At 36.8% G+C, this 20,658-nt stretch overlaps 1 long non-coding RNA gene across 3 annotated transcripts in view; it reads left to right on the top strand.

Moving 5' to 3' along the window:
- The window catches only part of LOC119255803 (uncharacterized), a 236,550-nt gene that overhangs the window by 6,687 nt on the left and 209,205 nt on the right, over window positions 1–20,658 (top strand). For all 3 annotated transcript variants that reach the window (XR_008553541.1, XR_008553539.1, XR_008553540.1), the window contains exon 2: window positions 19,657–19,798. This is a non-coding gene — a long non-coding RNA (uncharacterized LOC119255803). The remainder of the gene's footprint in view (window positions 1–19,656; window positions 19,799–20,658) is intronic.

Genomic DNA, 20,658 nt, shown 5'->3' with positions numbered 1-20,658 from the left:
CCTCTTTAAAAGTGTAATGACTTGTGCTGTTGCTAATCCCTGAATTTTTCTGTTTTTTCTGGAGCGATGGATTCCTTGTATTTGATTCTTTGTTTTAAGTGATGAGTATGGTTTCTGTTTTTCTAATGAACTTAATGCACTCATATTATGATTCCGTAAGGGTCTTCTGCTGTTTATAGGGAGAATGATAGTTACACGAAGTAATTGTTTTAAGCTTAGAGATCTGTCTAAACTCCTCCACGTGACTTGACTAATGTCCCTGTTCCTTATCTCCATACTTGCTTCCTACCTCCGAGAAGGCCCATTCTAAGCTGTCTTCTCCATCCTTAGAGCATATGACATCTGTCTTCTGAAGTCACACCCCCATAGATGCATAGTGATTTGCTTTTATTTATTATGAAATCCCTTTCTATATAATGTTAATAAGAGTATCACAGTTATAGAATAACAAATAATGCAGAATTTGAATCTGTATGACATAGTTGAATACCTTAGATTCTTCCTACACAACAATACCCTTGGTAGTATAATGAGGAAAAAAAACATGACTTAATCAGAGCAATGAGAAGCAAACGAGATGAAACATGAAAGATCTTGTAACTGATGAAGTGCTAAGCAAATACAACAAATTGTTCTTTAAGAAGAGTAAGGTAGTTATTTTTCTTGAGATAATGTAAATTTAAGTTAGAAGCAATGGTATTTCTCAATTAGGTTTTATATTGAAGTTTAACAATTTTCATCTAACACAAGATTTCTCAATCTCAGTTTTATTCGGGAATAGATAATTCTTTGTTGTAGGGGGTTGTCTTGTGTGATTTTTGGTGTTCAGTGACATCCCTGCCACTATCTGGTGGAAGCCAGTAGTACTCCTCCCCATCAGTTTTGATAATCAAAACTTACTGCTAAACATTGCCAAATGTCCCTGAAAGAAAGGAAGGAGGAACATTACCCCAGGTTGAGAACCATTGATATAATCAAACCTACTTGGGAAAAAAATGTCAACTCTTTTTAACTCAAATTTATAAAAAGTAAGTGTTTGGCTTCCCATAGATGATTTTGGAATAAAACTTATTTTTAATGTAGTTCAGTCATGAAATATAACCTGTCTTAGTGATATACAAACTCTACACTGAAAGTGAGTGGTTAATGTCACAGCAGTGTCATGTACCAGTATTTAAGTTTAAGAGGCTAATCTTCCTGTTGAGTATTGTGGCTGGACTACATAACCAAAATGGGCTTTCTTCATGCAATGAATACCTTTTGTTATTTTTACCAGGTATTAAAAAAAACCCACTCATACTTTATATCTGCCTCTCATATGTTGATCTTTTGATGTCCTTTAAAAGACGATGAAACTCAGATGGAATATTAAAGGAACATATATTGCAGGCATAATATGACTCAGATATTCTGAGTCTATACTTGTATAGACTGCCTTGAGTAGCTGCTGGAGTTATAATTTTATGAGCATCATGACTAGGTCATAATCTGTGGAATCTTTCATATTATTAAAATTCTTATTATTATGCACTGGAATCCAAACCAAAGTTTCTTAAAACCTAGAAATTACTTTTAAAATATTGATCCTAGCTCTCCAAATATATCTCTTCTATTTTATATTGTCAACAGGTTTCCAAAACCAGTTTCCCATTTCCAGCTGTGTGTGTTTGCTTCCTTCCTAGCTTAAGAAAATATTGACCAAAGCAGACAGCAAAACAAGAGAAACAGGTTGTACTAATAGGGCTACTTTTGTTGGAAAGAAGAAGAGATGGGCTATCCTAAACATGGTCATATTGCTTTGTTTCCAGGATTGGTAAAAAGAATATGTTGTGCTTTATGAGAATCACATTCATTTTCTCATATATGACTTTTCGTTGTCTTGCTTGATCTTCATTTGGGGGACTATGGAAAGGACTGATCAGCATTAATACTAGTAACCATTACTATGATTGGCATTGTATGTTACTCTCATTTTGAAGATTATTTTGTGATAGAGTATGTCAATAAAAGCAATCTTATTGAAGTACATGAAGTACAATCTTATTGAAGTTTAGGTTGTAGATAGTGCAATTTAGTTGGGATCTGTTATTGTTGCCATGCTATTGAATTTGAGTGATTTTTGGACCAGATCTAAATCCACATCAACTGCCATTTCCCCTGTTCATCCCATATTATATCTTGCATGTACTTCCCATATTTGAGACTGCTGTGTAGACATTTGGATCTGTAAACTCTGCCAGGACAAAGCTTGGGCTAGCATCCCACTTGATTAATGAGTATTCCCAGTGGCATTCTATTCTTTCTGGAAAAGGAATTCATTTGAGATATCATTGTTTGCTTCATCTCTTTTTAGGATCTGAAATAACAAACCATGTAAACGTACATAGATATAATCTGAGCTATATCTTCCATTCTCCTAATAAGTAAGAAAGATGCTAGGCCTTTCCTGCTAATTCTGATTAAGAAAAGCTATCTTGACAAGATGAAATAATTGGAACTGGATTTTCTCTCCTACTGGTGAAACCAAAACCAAAAAAAATTTGATAAAAAACATGAAACAATAGTTTTGAAGACACTGGATATCAGGCAATAGGGGGAAAAAAAGAGAGAAAGAGAGATCTATTGTCCCAGTCTAATAACTTGAGAAAGTTTTCAGGCCATCACTTAGGGAAGGAATAATTGAGGTGACACCTACTTAGAGCCAAGAGTTGAAGAGTCAGTGGTGAGAGTTCAGTGAGATCAAGGCAGTGAGAGTTGATAGGAATAGTGACAAAGAGGAGAGCTACCCAGAGAGAACATTGTCATTGCTCATTGGTAACCTGTCAAATATTCAGCAAGTTGCTGATCAGTTTATGCCTACAAGGAAACTACATGAAACCCAGAAAAGAAATCTGGAAGGAATAGAAAGAAGCACACACAGGTCCAGGAACATGTGCCTGTTCCCACCAGCCAGACTGGTAAAGCTCATAATTCATAAGCACTGGATAGATTACTTAAGAAGGTCTTGCCTTAGTGGCGAATAATTAGTCCTAGGCTGAGAACTGCTCCCAACTTGCCAAACAAACCACAAAAGTAAAAATTGAAAGGATCAAACTATTTCCAAGCCAATTCACATCATTGCTGAATAAAGCTCAAGAAGATATGAGATTTTAAAAGTATCCAGACTCAACAAAATTAAATCCACAAAGTATACCTGCAATCAAAGATTACCATGAATGTAAAGCTACAGGAAAATACAATCCATAGCAAGGTATTAGAATAACTGATCAAAGCTGATATAGATGATATAATTAGAGCAAAGGGTATTAAAACAATTATTGTTACTGTATATATTCAAAAAGTTTTTTTTTTAAGTTAAAAAAAGACTGCTCAAATTTCTAGAGCTAAAAACTACAATGTCTGAGATGAATAAATACTGGGTGTAATTAGTAGCCGATTAGATATGTCAGAAAATAAGATTAGTGAATTTGAAGTAACAGCAATCAATGGGAACTAATCCAAAATGAAACAAAAATAATAAAGAATCCAAAAAAATTAATGACGATGTGGGACAATTTCAATTAGCCTAATGTATAGGTAATTAGAGTCCCCACAGGAGAAAAGGGGATAGGAACAGGAAAAAAAATTCCAAAGAAATATACCCAAAAACTTAAAAACAATAAACCCACACCAAGAAGCTCAATAAAAGCCAATTACTAGAAGCATGAAGACAATAAAAGCAAGTTTCATCATCACCATTTCAAAAATGCTAAGTGGAAAAACCTAGAAGTTCTCAGAGATAAGAAACATGTTAAATACATAAAAAACAAACATGAGAGTGATACAAGTATTTTACTTAATTACTTAATTTTCTTACATGATTGTTAATTTTTGGACAGTATTTGATTTCTCCCTTCTGGTGTAGTCCCTGTAGTTCTCCCACTGCCATAGCACCCATAACCCATCTCCCCAGTCCTTGTGCTCTTCCCTTCCCTTGTTTGACCTCCTTTCTCACCCTCTCCTGCTATATGCCTAAGATCTATGGTCAGTTTGCAAATTTTGTCTTTTTCCTAGCCCTTTGATTGGTTTCTCTGTATTTCACATCTAAGTGAAACCATCTGATACTTACCTTTTTCCTTCTGAGTTATTTTGCTTTGCAGAATCCCTCCCAGCTCCATCCATGTTGCCATAAATGGCATGAATTTATCTTTTTTTGATTGCTGAGTAGTATTCAATTGTGTATATATACCACATCTTCTTGATCCATTCATCTGATTAGGGGCATTTAGGTTGTTTCCATATCTTAACTATTGTAAATAGTGCTCCAATAAGCATAGGAGTGCAGATTTCCTTTCAAATTATTGTTTTGACACAGTATTTTTTAATGGAAGTAATCTAAGTGAGAACACAGTGGAATAGTGTCTTTAAAGTAAATGAAAAGGGCCTCTCTGGTGGCGCAGCGGTTGAGCCCTTGGTTGCGAGGCTGCCCGCAGCCTCTGCAGCACCGGTTTGATCCCTGGTCTGCCAGCGAGGGTCCCACATGGTGCGCAGACCTCTCCTGCCACCCGCTGCTCCCCTCAGCAGTGTACTTTGTCAGTCTACCTGCTCTGCTCTCCCCTCTGGCTCTTGTGAATTCTCTCACCCTCCCACGCTTCTGACTGTACCCAGTGCTTGTATAAATAAATAAAATAAATCTTTAAAAAAAAAGTAAATGAAAAAACTTGTCACCCTAGAATTTATGACCTGCAAATAGAGCTTTCAAAGACAATAGTGAAGTAAAAATATTTTCAGACATATGAAACTTGAAAAATTTTATTACCAAAAGATGCATACTCTAAGGGATATTATGGCTTTCTCAAGACAGTAGAAATTAATGCCAGATGTGAATAAGCAAAAGGAATAAAGAAACCTGGAATTATTAAATGTATAACTGTATTAAATTAATTTATCCTTTAAAAAAATGGCAACAGAGGCCTCCCTGGTGGCACAGCAGGTTGAGCACAGTGCTGTGAAGCTGTCTGCTACCTCTGCAGTGCGGGGTCGATTCCGGCCTGCCAGGGAGATAACCACATGGCATAGCAGATCTCTCCTGTCTCGCCCACTGCTCCCCTCAGCAGTGTATTTCAGTCTGCCTGCTCTGCTCTCCCCTCTGGCTATGGTGAATCCTCTCACCCTCCCACGTCTCTGGCCTGTACCCCAGTTCTTGTATAAATAAATAAAATCTTAAAAAAAAAAAAAGAAATTAGGGCCCCCCTGTGGCACAGCAGTTGAGCGCTGGGCTGCGAAGCTGCACGCAGCCTTTGCAGCTCCAGTTCGATCCCTGGCCGCTGGCAAGGGTCCCGCATAGTGCGACAGACCTCTCCTGCTGCGCCAGCTGCTCCCCTCAGCAGTGTGTTTCGTCAGTCTGCCTGTTCTGCTTCCTGCTCTGGCTCTGGTGAATTCTCTAACCCTCCTGTGCTTCTAACTGTACCCAGTGCTTTTATAAATAAATAAATAAATCTTTTTTTTAAAAAGAAATTAAATGTATAATGTGAAATAAAAAAAAAAAAAGGCAACAATGTACTGTGAGGTTTATAACATATGTTAACATCTGTGTAGGTAAAATGTCTACCATAAGACCAGGAGGGGAGGAATGGAAGGATACCATCATAAAATTATTACATTATAGTTTAAGAGTTTAAGAAGTATAATATCACTGAACATATACTAAGATAAGAAAGATAAAGCAGGCATTAAAATAATTAAAGAAAAACAGTGCTCCCCACAGGCCAGTGTGCTCCCTGGTAAACAGAGTAAAGACAGTGTATTAAATTGTGTTCTCAGTCTGCTGGGACTTGTATTGACCTTTTAAGGTGCACGGATAGCGCAAAGTCTTACATCTGGAACCCCAGAGAGCAGAGATATCAGCAGTGCCTTAAGCAAGTGGATACCCTCCCCCACCATCAACTGCAATATCACTTTCAGTACCTACAGAAGATGGCAAGACAAAAAAAAATACATATATTTATTAAGCTTTACCTGCTGGAAATTATTTACCATAAACTTTACCTGCTTGAAAGTAGAAGTAGTGCAACTCATAGTTATTGCTGAAAATTACGTTTTTAAAACAGAAATCTAAAGCAGCAAAAAGGCAGACAAGAAAATACAACACATTGCAACAATGACCTCAAAGGAATATACCACCACATGGAGGGAACAATTCTCCAGAATCCAACCACAGAGACCAAAGATTTTACCTTCTTATTAGGTAGAGAATTCAGAATTGCTATAATAAAGAAACTCAAAAAAACAGAAGAAAACACAGAAATGCAAGCTATGCACAAAAACTCAGAAAACTAATCAGAGATACAAAAAAATTCAGAAAAACAAATAATATGAGGAAAAAATGAGCAGAAATAGAAGTTGAAGGTTTACATGAGAATATAACAGATTCAGGATTTGTTTATTTTTTTTTAAGACTTATTTATTTATACAAGCACTGGGTACAGTCAGAAGCACAAGAGGGTGAGAGAATTCACCAGAGCCAGAGCAGAGAACAGAACAGGCAGACTGACGAAATACACTGCTGAGGGGAGCAGCGGGCGCGGCAAGAGAGGTCTGCACGCCGTTTGGGACCCTTGCCGGTTATCGAACCAGCGCTGCAGAGGCTGCGGGCAGCTTTGCAGCCTAGCGCTCAACTGATGCGCCACCAGGGGAGGCCCCAGATTCAGGATTTAAAAAGCTAATAGAGAAGATAAAAAAATCTCAAGAAAACTATGAAGCAGAAGGAATACTTTGATAACTATCCAATTAGCAAAGAAAATATAAGGAAAAGTGGGTATCCCAGAAGAGGAAGAGAGAGAAGGGAACATATTCAAAGAAAAAATAAAGGAAAGCTTGGAAAATTCTCAAATATTTCACAACAAAATAACGCATTAACAATCATCCATTAGTCAAAGAAGTCAAAAGGAAAATGAGAAATAATTTTGAACTGAATGAAAATAGAAAGATGTACACTCTGTGGAATGTTCCTTTATAGGAAATTAGATACTATCAAGCACTTATATTAAAAAAAAAGAAAATTCTCAAGTCAGTGACTTTATATCTACCATAAGAAATTAATAAAATAATAGGAATTAAAAAGAATGTATGAAATGGTACAGATCAAAGCAGAAGTAAAAGAAAATAGTCAATGAACAAACAATAGAAAGTCAATGAAACCAAAAAGATAATTATTTGAGAACATCAGTAAGACTGATAACCTTTTAGTCGGACTAATCAGGAAAAAAAGAAAGCATATATAATAATGTCAGTAAGGAGAGAGGGATATCACTATAGATTCTACAGATAATGAAAAATAAGAAGGGAATATTAAGAACAACTAGATGCCAATACAACAACTTTAGTGAAATGGATATATTCCTTGAAAAACTTGGTCAAGAAGAAAAACCTGAAAAGACTGATATCTATTAAGGAAATTAGGGAGCTTTTTCCCCAAAAAATAACTTTCTGTAAAGAAAATTGCCAGACCTATTGCTTCACAGGTAAATTCTACCAAATCTTTAAAGAATAAATAATGCCAATTCTATACAAACTTTTTTTTTTAAGATTTATTTATTTATACAATAACCGGGGTATAGGCCAGATGCACAGGAGGGTGAGAGGATTCACCAGAGACAGAGTGGGGAACAGAACAGGCAGACTGAAGAAATATACTGCTGAGGGGAGAAGCGGGTGAGACAGGAGAGGTCTGCTTCGCCATGTGGGATTCTCGCCAGCCAGTCAGGATTAAACCCGCGCTGCACAGGCTGTGGACAGCTTTACAGTGCGACACTCAACCGCCTGCGCCACCAGGGAGGCCTAATTCTGTACAAACTTTTAAAGATTTCTTTTTTTAAGATCTTTTATTCATACATACAAGAACTGGGGTACAGGCCAGAGTTGTGGGTGGTGAGAGTATTCACCAGAAACAGAGTGGGGAACAGAATAGGCAGATCTACTGAAATGCACTGCTGAGGGGGACAGCAGGCGAGTCAGGAGAGGTCTGCTGTGCCATGTGGGTATCTCCCTGGCCGGGGATCGAATTCATGCTGCAGTGGCTGTGGCAAGCTTCATAGGTTGCATCTTAACCCCTTGCGCCATCAGGGAGGCCCTTAAAGGTATTTTTGAAGAGGAGAGAATACATGGCAACTCATCTTATGAGGTCAGTATTATCCTAATATAAACACTAGACAAGGGCATTAGAGATGGAAGGCTAATAGTGCCTCATTTCAATTCCACAATTAAAACATCATGGTAAATGAGTTCAAGGTTTCGGGATATGAAACCAATATAGAAAAACCAGCATACAGAAGCAATGAATAACTTGAAAAAGAAATTAAGAATTCTATGTACTATGGTATCAAAATGATGCTTCCACATAACATATAGAAAAATTAACTCAAAATAGATCACAGACAAAATATAACTACTACAAGACAGTTAAAAAAGAACATTGGTGTAAAATATTTTGACCTTGGATTAGGCAACATTTTCTTTTTTTTTTTTAAGATTTATTTATTTATTTATTTATTTATTTATTTATTTATTTATTTATTTATTTATTTATACATACAAGCACTGGGTACAGTCAGAAGTGCAGGAGGGTGAAAGAATTCACTAGAGCCAGAGCGAGGAACGGAACAGGCAGATTAACGAAATACACTGCTGAGGGGAGCAGTGGGCTCGGCAGGAGAGGTCTGTTGCGCCATGTGGGACCCTTTCCGGTGGCCAGGGATCAAACCGGTGCTGCAGAGGCTGCGGGCAGCTTTGTAGCCCAGCGCTCAACTGCTGCGCCACCAGGGGAGGCCCTAGGCAACATTTTCTTACATAGAACACCAAAAGCATAAGCAGGTAAAGACAATCTTGATACATTGGTCTCATCAAAATGGAAAGCTGTTGTGTGTTAAAAGGCACTATTGAGGAAGTGAAAAAGCAACCAAAAGGACAGGTGATAACATTTGCAAGTAATATATCTGATAAGGAACTTATCTTTAGAATACATAAAGGACATTTTCAACTCAAAGAATGACCAATTCAATTTCAGCTGAAGAATGGACAAAGGATTTGAATAGGCATTTCTCCAAGGATTTATAAATGGCCAATCAACACATTAAAATGTGTTCTATTTATTAGTCATTTGGGAAATACAAACCAAAACCACAGTGAGATACCACTTCGCAGTCACTAGCATGGCTGTAATTAAAAAGTCAGATAACAAGAAGTATTGGTGAGGATGTGGAAAATTGCACATCCCTTATGTTTGTTGGTAGGAATGTAAAATGATATATACAATCTCTCTGGAAAACAGCCTGGCAATTTCTCCATGTAAAACATAGTTACAGCATAACCCAGAAATGCCACTCCTAGTTATACACAAGAGAAACGAGTGTTTACATAAGAAAAATGAGTGTTCATAGCAGCATTATGCATAGTAAGCAAAATATTGAAACAATTCAAATGTTTATTTTTTAATTTTTATTTATTTTTCAATTTTAATTTTTTAAAAACAATATTTGCTTCCCCCCACCCCCTCAAGTTGAGTCCCCATAGAATTTCCTTCCCCAAGGCACACGTGCATCATCACCACAGTCTCCTGTTCTCCTCCCTCCCTTCCCCTGCACTATGTCTCTGATTTGTAATTGTCTGTTTTTGCTTTGTTATGCTTTGTACTGTTACTATTTTTTTTACACTGATGTCTTGTTTGGTTCCCCTATATTCCTGTTATAAGTGAAACCATCCACTATTTTTCTTTTTCCTTCTGGCTTATTTCACTTCTAGCTCCTTCTAGCTCCATCCATGTTGCTGCGAATGGCATGAGTTTATCTTTTTTTGATTGCTGAATAATATTCCATTGTGTATAAATACCACATATTCTTGATCCAGTTGTTTCCAGGTGTTAACTATTATATATAGTGCTGCAATAAATGTAGGTGTACAAGTGTTCTTTTGAATCAATATTTTTGTGTCCTTTGGGTAGATCCCTAGTTTTGGAATTGCTGGGTCGTATGATAGCTCCATTTTTAGTAGACTGAGGAACGTTCAGACAGCTTTCCATAGTGGTCGGACCAGTTTGCACTTCCACCAGCAATGTAGGAGAGTTCCTTTTTCACCACATCCTCGCTGACATTTGTTGTTGCTTGAAACAATCCAAATGTTTATATGCTAATGGATAAAATGTAGTACTATATAGCCATATAATGGAATATTACTCAGCTATAAAACAGGAATAGAGTTGACACATGTTACAACTTGGATGAACCTTGAAAGCATGCCAAGTAGGGCAAGCCAGACCCAGAAACCATGTATTTTAGGATTCCATATAATTTTCTTGAGAGCCAAGTAATCTTTCCTAGGTGATAACCACAAAAATTGATTCACCACATGTGAAAAAGCTACCTTCTGGGAATAATAGTGTTCTGGAACACAGAAAATAGAGAATAAGATGATGATATCTGCCACTTTGTCCTAGAGAGTGTTCCAGTAGGTTCTTAAATGTGCATGTTAAATTAGATGTCTATTTCTTAAGCCAATTTTTTTTTCTGAGATGCAATTTTTATTTATCTTTTTATTTTAGCATTTATCATTTTTTACATTTTTTTAGGCAATATTTGCTTCCCCCCACTCCCTCAGATTTTTTATTTTTTTAATGAACAAATGTCTCTCATTTACTTTAAGTCTGGGACTTTCAGCTTCTCAGAGCTAGGTCCTTAGGTGTGTGAATCTGAATTTCAGAGCCATCTCTCTGATCACTGAAGTCTTGTGGGATTTATTATTATTGCCATCTTGAACAAGAAACTTCCCAAATCTTCAGAATAGGCAATGCTATAAAGATATAAGACAGATTTGTGATTGCCTGGGCCTGGCAAGTGGGGAGAAATTGGGAGTGATAACTAAAGGGCTTGGGAGTTTTCTAAAATTTTCTAAAATTGATTGGATTTCTAAAAAAAAATCTAAAATTGATTGGGTCGATAATTTCACACATCTGGATTTTTTTAGAATTATGAACACTATTTTTTAATTTTAATTTTTTTCCCTAATATTTAAAGGGCAGGTTTATTAGGGAAGGGATGAAACAGTAAAAGACACTTGCATAGACACAAGCGGGCAGGAAGAGCTGCCCCAAAAGGGACAGGTTAGCTGAGAGAGGTCTGCATGGTTGCAGGCAGGCGGCCTTGTGGAGAGTGGCCTCCACTGAGGGAGGTCAGTGAAGAGAAGCCCCGGCAGGTACAGGTCACTGGCAGGCAGGAAAGCTGCTGTTCTGCGGAGGGAGAGAGTTGGTGAAAAGAAGCACCTGCATAGTCACAGGTGGGCAGACGGAGTGCTACAGAATTATGAACAGTTTAAATAGAGAATTATATGGTATGTGAATTTTATCTCAATATGGCAGTTAAAAAGTTAATTAAGAAATACAAGACTTGTACACTGAAAACTAAAAAAAATAATGCTGAAATAATTTTATGAAGATCTAAATATATGAAAAAATATCTCTGTTCTCATGAGGTATTATTAAGATGGCCATATTCCCAATTCATCTGCATGAGGGAGACATGACAAAATGATCCTAAAATTCATACTGGAGATGAGGGACCTAGAATAGCTAAAACAACCTAGAGAAAAAGACTAAGTTACAGGACTCAGACTGATTTTAAAACTTACTACACACATTTATAGTAATCAAGATAGGACAAGGATAAGGTTAGATATGTAGTTCAGTAGAATAAAATTGGGATTCCAAAAATGAATCCAAATATTTATTGTTAATTGATTATTGACAGGTGTACCAACAAAATTGTTCGGGAAAGAATAGTATTTTTTTTTTTAAAGATTTATTTATACAAGGACCAGGGTATAGGCCAGAAGCATAGGGAGGGTGAGAGGATTCACCAGAGACAGAGCGGGGAACAGAACAGGCAGACTGAAGAAATACACTGCTGAGGGGAGCAGCAGATGAGACGAGAGGTCTGCTGCGCCATGTGGGATTTTCGCCTGCCAGCTGGGATTGAATCCGCTCTGCAGAGGCTGTGGACAGCTTTATAGTGCAGCACTCAACTGCCTACCCCACCAGGGAGGCCCAAGAATAGTATTTAAACAAATTCTCTCAAGACAATTGGATAGCTACATGAAGAAGAATGAAGTTGAACCTCATCCACGCAAAAGTAAACTGATAATGGATCATAGGCTTAGGTACAGGTACTAAAACTAAAGAACTCCTTAAAAAGTAGGTCCAAATCTTGGTGATATAGGGTTAGTCTTTTTTTTTTGAAGAAATGGTACTAAGAACTAAAGCAACAAAAGAAAAAAAATAGATAACTTGGAATGCATTAAGATTGGAAGTTTTTTGTGCTTTAAAGATAACATCACGAAAGTGAAGAGTCAACCCAAAGAATGAGAGAAAATACTTGAAGTCATGTATCTGATAAGGAGCTTGTAGTCAGAATATATGAAGGACCGTGTAGCTTAAAATAAAAAGAAAAGTAATTCAGTTTTAAAATGGTCATAAAGTATGAACAGACATTTTCCCCAAAGATATTCCTATGAGCATATGTTAAAATATTTATCATCACTCATTATTAGGGAAATGCAAATGAACACAATAGAAACCACTTCATAGCCACTAGGATGACTATAATCAAAGAAATAGAAAATAGCAAATGTTGATGAGAATGTGGAGAAATTAAAACACATTAATTTCTAGTTGGAATGTAAAATAGTGCAGCCACTTGGAAAAGTTCTTTGAACGACCAAGCTTACTGTTACTATATAACTCAGCATTTTCACTTTACCAGTATATACCCAAAAGTAATCAAAATACATGTTTACACAGAAACTTGCACACAAATATTCATCTCAACATTATTCATAATAGCCAAAATGAAGAAATAATCAAAATGTCCATGAATAAACAAAATATGGTAAGTCCATGCAATGAAATGATATTTAATCATAAAAACATGATGTACTAACAGATTATAATTAGATGAACCTTGAAAACATGCTTAGTGAAAAAAACCCAGGTACAGAAGATCATATATGACTCCATTTGCATGAAAGAAAATTCATGGAGATAGATTAGTGGTTGCCAGGAGTTGAAGGTGAGTTGGGTGTAGGGTGGAGAAGAATGAATATGGAGTTTCTTTGGGCGGTTGGAAAGTGTACCAGATTTCAATAGCAGTGATAGTTGCACAATCTTGTGGCTATACTAAATACCCCTTATTGTACACTTTAAATGGTAAATTTATTGTTTGCTAATTATCTTAGTAAAGATATTTTAAAATGGATGTGATCAGAAGGGAACTAACTTATCTTCCCACCATTAAATCCATCATACAAACGCTCCTTCCATACTCCTCCTTCTCGTCTTAATCCATTTCATTGCTCCCAAGATTGCCAATGACCTGTGTTGGTATAATTCATTTTCATACTTCTTTTTTTGTGTGTATAGGCCAGAGGTGTGGTGTGTGTGTGTGACAGGATTCACTAGGGACAGAGTGAGGAGCAGAACAGGTAAATCAACAAGTACACTGCTGAAGGGAGCAGCGGGTGAGACAGGAGAGGTCCCCTGCACCACGGGGGTCAGCTCCCTGGCAAGGGATCGAACTCTTGCTTCAGTAGCTGCAGATTTCCCCATAGTGCTGATGTTTAACCCCTTGCACCACCAGGGAGGCCCAAGATTTTTTAATTAAAATATTGTTGATAAATACTATGACTCTGGGAAAGAAAGAAAAAGTTACTGAATAGTCTGGGAATCAAGACAACTTTTATGAGGAGTGACTTCTTATTTTATTGTATTGTTTTCTCTTACAAGTGTAATAGAGGAATATGTATGACTTTATTCCAAGTTTCCGGGTCAGTTTGCTGTACTTGTGTACTAAAAGAAAGCAGTAGAACTGAATTGCAGAATAAAGCTCTGTTGGTACTCTAAGCATGCTTCCATCTACTTTCCTAAGTCTTCCTTGTCAGAGAAAGTAGAATAGCACATTCAGGTTTGGAAAAATACTGATTGATAGAACACACTGTCACCAACATTCTGGGATAAGTTGGGTTGGAAGAGAGGGGAAAAATAGAAAACCTTCACCGGTTCATTAAAAACATATCTGTTGGAAATCTCTTTTTGATTTGTAGCTTTTCTTGATGACTTCTCTAGACAACTCCTTTTATTTCCCTGCAAGTTATTTCAAAGGATAATGAAAGGTGGGTGAAAAAGGTTTTTTAGGCTCTATGGAAAAAGCAAGCATAGATTGTTTGTGGCCTTCATTTGATCATCCTTCCCATGACTGTCTAGTTGGCTTCATAAACTATTACTGAGATCAAACATAACAATTCCTGTCATCGCTCTGAATAAGTATCTTCCTGACATAAGAAACAGAAGTTTCTTACCATTGGTCTGCTCTGGAATATAACATAGGATTCCTGTAACCCTATTCATTAAAAACTCATTCGTCACAGACTACAGTTCCTTGTTCTCTCAACATATAAAATAGCTGTTAGATAAGACTGGTGTCATTTTATGTAGCTCCAGACATGTGCCTGTTGTTCTTAATGATCTCATTTTCCCTACCTTTGTCTTTCCTCATTTCCTCCCAGCTGGAGACAATAGTGCCCTTCTCTTGCTGGACCAGGCTGACCCCGTCTCTCTGGCAGAGCTTGACCAGGTCACTGACTTACAGCAGTTTTGTTAGCACCACCTATAGATAGAACCTAGATATAGTCTTCCTGGTCTAACAGGCATGACCAAGAGGAAACTCTTGGCTTGGAGCATATGGAGCTTTTGTTTCAGAGTTTTCTCCCTCTGTTACTCATCACACTAATCCAAATCATGAATTTGCTCTTACTTCCTTGTATTTGAAATACTTCTTAAGCAGGAGCTCACTTACCTGTGACTCCAGTTTCCTAGTGGCTTGTACCAAATCTTTCATGTGGACTCTCGCTCCTGACAAGAGGCTTTCTAAAAACACAGTTGTAATCAACATTGAATGGATTCCTGCTGTTATTCCCTGCCTACTTGATGGGGACTCCTTGTTACTCAGTTTAAGGGCAGGACTGGACATAGTGCAGGTTTTCTGATCCCATGCAGACCGGGTAAAGGAGGAGTCTGAGTCCTCAGTGGTTTTTTGCAGGTCTTTTATTGGGGTTCACCAGGCATATGGCAGGCAGGGGTGCTGGGGGGCCGGGAGGCTGGCAGGCCTCCCAGCCCCCAGCAAATCTTCACTCTATCTGGGCTCTCTGGTGATCTCGGCTTCTCTTTCGGCTTCTGCTTCGGCTTCTACTGCTGCTTCTGGTGTCCCCGTGACGCCGCCCTTAAAAGCACAGTCTTAGCTCAGCTGAATCCCATCTACCTATGCCCACACCCTATTCCAGGTGACCACCATCAGGCATGCATTCAGGACAAGGATCCATCATCTATCCTGATGGCAGAAGGGCAGAAAAGCCTGATATTTTCTTTACCCTACACTCAGCCTTAAGGCTGTCATGTCTTTTGGACATTAGTCTTTCTGACAATTCTCCTCCCAGAAGCTAGCTGTTTCAGAATGGTTAGTGTTCCTTTGTCCTGTTTACTGTTTGAATTTCTCTTCCTTTCTTGGTTATTAATGTTACTAAGGTACTAGTCTGTCTCATGTCTCAGTGTGCCTAATTAATGTTACCATGACATTTATTTCGTATGTCATATAAGTATACTTATTTCCATTACTTTAAGATGAAGTCACTAAAGAATAAGGCATTTTATCTCTAACTTTCCCTAGAATTCTCAGATGCTGATATGGGAGGAAGTACTGTTGAAGTTCTTTGACGCCCTTGAAGCCATTACTCAGTTGACCCTAGGGAACTATACTTACTATTTATAACCTGTCCATCTACTTCTGTATCTATTATGTGCCTAATGACACTTCCTATATTTAACTAAGGTCTAACAGCAATCACTACTTATATTTTCTTGCTTAATTGTACTACTTGATGGTGTCTGCATTCCCTTGAACTCAATGATGTTCCATATCCTGATAATCCAGTTCATATCTAAAGTTGCTTTAAATTAGTCATTTGACCTAGTTGAGCAAAAAAAATGATGCTCATATCTTTCTAAATAATGTTTCTTTTCTAGACACTGGTAGTTGTTATTCTGGCTCTGGAGTTTTTTTCACACAGTGCAACTTTAGGAATACCAAGTTTCTTTCCATCTACTAAAAGCATTTTTATTTGAACACAAGTTTTAATTCTCCATCGTCTCCTAAAGTATTTTCCTTCCTGGTATCTTTACCAGATCATTTCTTTAACCACATTCAGATACCTTCATTTTCTCTAATACCCCGTAGTTCTCCCACACCATAGCACCTAGGACCCATTATCATAGTCTTGTGCTCTTCCCTCCCTTGTATGATCCCTCCCCCTCCTCTTCCCCTGTTGTATACCTCAGATTTATGGCTCACATATTTTTGTTAACCTTTTTTTTTTGCAATGGAGATAAGACTCTTTAGAACACAGACTACAAAATTGTTAATGATCTCAGGCAAAATTATAATGATGATATATCTAGGGACTTGGAAGAGTTTCATTGATGTCCATGCTTTCTGGGCTCACAATAAACAACAAACTTCTGTGGTTTCACCACCAATGGCCAAGCAACTTGTGTGTTTTAATCATTGTCACTAAGAACTCTGTCAATATTTTTAAATCTGCCTGATTTCTATCTTCTTCTCAAACTACTAATTTCTGCTAATATGATACATGTGAGTAATTTTTACCTTTTGTCTATCCATTCCTGTCTCCTTTATGGTCCATAGCTGTTATCCTAGGGATTTTTATCCTAGAAATCCTCATTTTAGAATCTCCTTTGTCTCTCTTTTAAGTTGAGTTCCTTATTTACTTGATCCTAGTCTTCTTTCTTTATTGAATCTTTCTTTTTGATGAAGGATTTTCTTGGTTGTCTGAGAAAGGTTCTATGTATCAGTCAGGGTTCACCAGAAAAATAGAATTACGGGATATACACTAGGGATTTATTTTTTAGGAACCAATTTATGTGATTGTAGGAGCTGCTTAGGCAAGCCCAAAATGTGTCGGGTGGCCTTTCCTATATCTTGGATAATCTCTTTTACTTCAAGTCAAGGGATGTCTATTTTTTCTATTGTTTCTTGAGATAGTGAAAGTGTGCAAAGTCTGTAAGAATAGTGTGGGGAGTCTTCCTTAGCAATGAGAGTTTAATCTCAAATCATTTAGATACAGTTTCCCTTCTTAGAGTATTGGATACATTTTCATGTATCTTTATTTTTGGTTCCCCCTCTTTAGGCTCAGTTTGAATAATTGTTTATATAAACACATTCCACCCATTCATTCTACAGGTAATAAAAGGGTATAATTGTTTAAGTTATGCTTGTTTCATTTGCATTTGGGTCTTTGACTAGATTAAGATCGTTTAAGTAAGAAAATATCTTTTGAACATGTAATTTTTTCAGCTGTCTGCTTTTATCTACTGTATTTTAATTCTTATTAATTTTAATTACATGTTTGGCCTTTTTATGATCTTGGCTAAGAACCTGAGAGTTTCTCACTATACTCATCCAGATTATTTATACCATATATAAATTCTAACTTTTAGTAAGAAATTCTAAAAATCTGGACATTCTGATTTTTAATCATTAGAAAGTAAATTAGCTAGATTAGCAACCTTTTTTTTTTTTTAACAACTGAAAAATTGTACCCTAGATAACAATGGAAAAAATGTATTCCAGGTCCATCCCTGTTCCGCGTTAGCAATGAATTTCAATTCATAACCTTATACAGTTGGCTATAGAGTACCAGCATTCCCTTCCCACATCCTTATCTACAACTGCAGCCTCCAGCCAACTCCCTGAGACATAGAGTTCTATATTTCTTGGAAGGTTTGATGCAATTCATTACCACAATCAAAGTCTTTTGAATCCAGCCACAATGGTTGGTAATTACTCCAATGTGGAGAAAAGTCAAACTGCATGTGAACATACTTCACCAACAATTTCTAGTCAGAATCCTCAAAGCAACAATGCACATTCTGTTTTGGTTTTATAATTGTAGAGTAGAAGCTCAGTTAAATGTTTTACATAATGATTCTTTGGACAGTTAGCATTGATAATATAATACATGGGCTTTATTCAGCATTCAACCCTTGGTAAGCATTTAAAAATACTTCTACTCTATAGAAAGGACTTGTTAGCATCACTCCTATGGCTCAATAATAGCTTTGTCAATAAACAGATCAACCAAAATGAAATTTTCATAGTCAATATGAAACTATTTTCATGCTTTGGAATCCATTTCACAAACAACTTTATGTGGAATTCCAATAAATAAAACAGATAAGACTTGCTAAAGTTGAAGAGTATGGGATGCCCAGAGAAGTGAATTTAGCTTCTCTTCTTATCATGGTGGTCAGCAAAGTACATCTGTAGAATAGCAGAGTTCTGCAGAACATGCTAGAAAATGAAGCATAAATCTATCTGATTTCCAAAAACATTTTGGACAATTGCTTAATAACATATTGTCTATTTTTGCCATATAAGATGTAGTCAATAAGCAACAGTGAATGATTTAAAATAAATAATTGTAAAATAAAAATCGAGGGAAAAAACTTGCCTTCAAAAAAATTCTTGAGGCTGGAGAGAACTTAAATAAAAAATTAAAGAGGGTATTATGTAAGGAAAATTTAGAGCATAAATAATAAACACAAATATTTAAAAGCATACCATATGGAGCACAACTGATCTTGTTTGATCTGGGAAGCTAATTATTGATAATCTTGGTAAGTTTGGAAATAGAAAATACCTAGGGTTACCAAGAGTTGTCTACATACCAAATAATTTCAGAGCAAAGATATAGTTGTGTTTACCAGGAATCTAGCACTTGACACAGTTGTTTTGCTTGCTGTGAGTACAAATGTAACTGAGACTTAACAGGAACCTAAATTGTTTTATAAGTCTCTTAGAGGAGATTTTGCTACATCCAGTAGAGCTAGTTATATGAATAAAATATAATAAACATAATATATACTATGATAAAACTATGAATTATGATTGTTGGAAAGTTATATGACATGTCTGAAACAAAACTTTCCAGTAACCAGAGTATTTATAGGTTCTAGATGTATTATATAAGAGGGGTTCCTGTGCACAAGAGCTAAAGAACAACTAAAGTCATCGAAGGGACAAGAATAAACAGTTCAGTTTTAAGGACTTAAAAGACTGACAGAAGGTTTTACAGAGGATAGAAGGGATCATTAATTATAAGATGAGTAAGTTCTGGGCATCTAATATACAGCTTAGTGACTGTAGTTACCAATTTGAAATTGAAATTAGCTAAGAGAGTGGATCTTAATTTTTCTCACTACACCCCTCTCTCTCACACACACACACACACACACACGTAACTATGTGAAATGAAGGATGTTTAAGTACTGTTATTGTGGCGATCATTTCAGATAGTGTATGTGTATCAAATCATCACTTTGTACAACTGAAATTTACATAGTGCTTTTTGTCACTTATATCTCATTAAGTTTGGGGAAAATTAAAGAATCTCCTCATGTTTACATGGACTTAAATTTACTTTGTTTTCAAATGTTGTATTTATAAGGCACTTTTGTCTTTCAAAAGTAGTATTTCAATGACAATGACATTATTGCTTCCTTTGTAGAACCTACCTGTGAGACTTTGGCCAAATCAGACTGAACATAACATAGAGCACATATTTGCTTCTTCTTTCAACTAGTGCTTCACCTTGGTGATTGTGCCACATGGATGACTTTCAGAAACAACAGTTGTATTGTTATACAGAGGTGAGTCAGTCCCCAGTGTTTCTAAAGGCTAAATGTTCTGACCCTGCAACTGAATACTATCAGAGACACAGTTAATCCTGACTAGCCTTTCATCCTTTCATTAATTAACATGTATAGTTTTTACAACTGTTTAGGCACTGGATAGCTGCTGTAAATCATACATAATTTAATACAATATGGCTTTTTCCCCTAAGGATCTAGTTATGGCTGTTCTTATATTTTCCCTTCTGTCCATCTCTGAAAAAATTTCACTTCATTTCTTGGCACACCATTCTAGGGTTGGATATGTTTCCAGAGATTGCTCTTGGCTTAGAGAAATGACTCTCTGGCTTGCCAGGATCCCATACAGAATCTGCCAAGTCAAATTTGGTGCCAAAGGGAATGTGTGCTTTGTTTGATCAGCACTCATTTCTGAATTGGGTTCTGGAAAAAGAAAACAGGAATTTTGTGAGTATCTATGGAGCCAGAGAAAAGTGTCCTGATTGCAGTCTCTCCTGATTACAACTGTGCTGGTACCAAATGTGGCACTTGAACCTCTACTGTGATCTCATGGCAACCGAATTCAATTTCTGCATGCAGCAAATGTTAGGACCTATTAAATAGATGAGCTATACGAGTTGTAAAGTATCCAGTTCTCAAGTTGGAAGTGACTTTGTCTTTGATAACTTCACCTTCCTCAAGAAACTGCTCTCCTACTATCCTATAAGAATGTTAGTTTCACTCTGTTCCCATGATGATCCATAAATATCCATCCTGAACTCATGATGATGATTGGATTCAACATTGTAATTGAATATGCCTGACTTTTCTACTCTTGTCAACAGCCTTTTTTCTGGAGTATCTCCCAGTGTGCATGTCAT

Source organism: Talpa occidentalis, unplaced genomic scaffold (genome assembly GCF_014898055.3).
Source record: "Talpa occidentalis isolate TD23 unplaced genomic scaffold, MPIMG_talOcc4v2.1 talOcc4.3, whole genome shotgun sequence".
Lineage (NCBI taxonomy): Eukaryota > Metazoa > Chordata > Mammalia > Eulipotyphla > Talpidae > Talpa > Talpa occidentalis.
Note: the sequence above shows the minus strand (reverse complement) of the source record. Positions and strands in the feature narration are given on the sequence as shown.